Here is a 1,054-nt window from a genome sequence, read left to right on the forward strand (position 1 = left end):
TTATATTGTTGGGGCCAGCACAGGGCAAGTTTTTATACTGCTGGGGCCAGCACCAGGCTCTAGCTCCTCCTGCCTGCAGATCTGAGAGGAGCTGGGCAGAGTCATTTTTTCCCAAGTCACAAAACTTGTCCCACACTAAAGTGCATGTCGAGGAACATCTACTGTGGCAAAAATCCCAAGCAAAAATTTGTGCCACTCCTATTTGAACTGCTGCAAGTGCCTGTATGTGTGGACGTGCCCCTGGGGACTACTCCTTTTCTCTCTGTCCATCCTGGGACCTTCTCTCCATGTCTGCACTGGACTACTTTTGTGACACTCACCACATCTCTCATAGCCTCTCTTTTTGTCTTCAGGCTGCTTCAGCCATACTAGCAACAAAAATGTTGCAGGCTAAAATCCAACACTCCCGGCTTCTCCTTTGGCACGAGAATAAATTACCTATGAGAAGAATATGCCACCACATAGCTACTTCCATAATTTTTCACAAATTTGTTTCTCTCCTCTGTTACTGGCTTTCCTCTAGGCCTATTAATGTCACTTAAGTTCAATTTTAAGGCTATTAGCTGTCTAATTACACACATACTTACACATATATACAATTTTTATTTTATATTATAGCATGATAAATAGGCATCACGGTATAATACTTGGCTGATTTCAGAGGAGCTTTTTCATAGACCATCTTTCACTTTTGGGGTAGATCCTTGACTACCTGGTGGTTGAAATAACCCAATATATGACTAAAGTATGCAATATTGCAATATTTATAGACAATGTTATGGTAAAGGATTTGGGCTTTAGGTAAGTCACAATGCCAGATCCATAAAACAGAGTGACTACGATGAGGTGGGAGGAGCAGGTGGAGAAGGTTTTTCTCCTACTCTCAGCTGATGGTATGTTGAGGATGGTTTGCAGAATACAGGCATAGGACATAAGGATGAGCATGAAGGGCACCATAATGAAGATGATAGTGATTCATAGATTCATAGATGTTAGGGTCAGAAGGGACCTCAATAGAGCATTGAGTCCAACCCTCTGCATGGCAGGAAAGAGT

General features: G+C 42.3%; 1 pseudogene; it reads right to left on the reverse strand.

Annotated features, from left to right (window-relative positions):
* Nucleotides 1-708: 708 nt before the first annotated feature.
* The window catches only part of LOC102380517, a 1,639-nt pseudogene continuing 1,293 nt past the window's right edge, over nt 709-1,054 (reverse strand).

This window comes from Alligator sinensis, unplaced genomic scaffold (genome assembly GCF_000455745.1).
Source record: "Alligator sinensis unplaced genomic scaffold, ASM45574v1 scaffold186_1, whole genome shotgun sequence".
In the NCBI taxonomy this organism is placed as follows: Eukaryota; Metazoa; Chordata; order Crocodylia; family Alligatoridae; genus Alligator; species Alligator sinensis.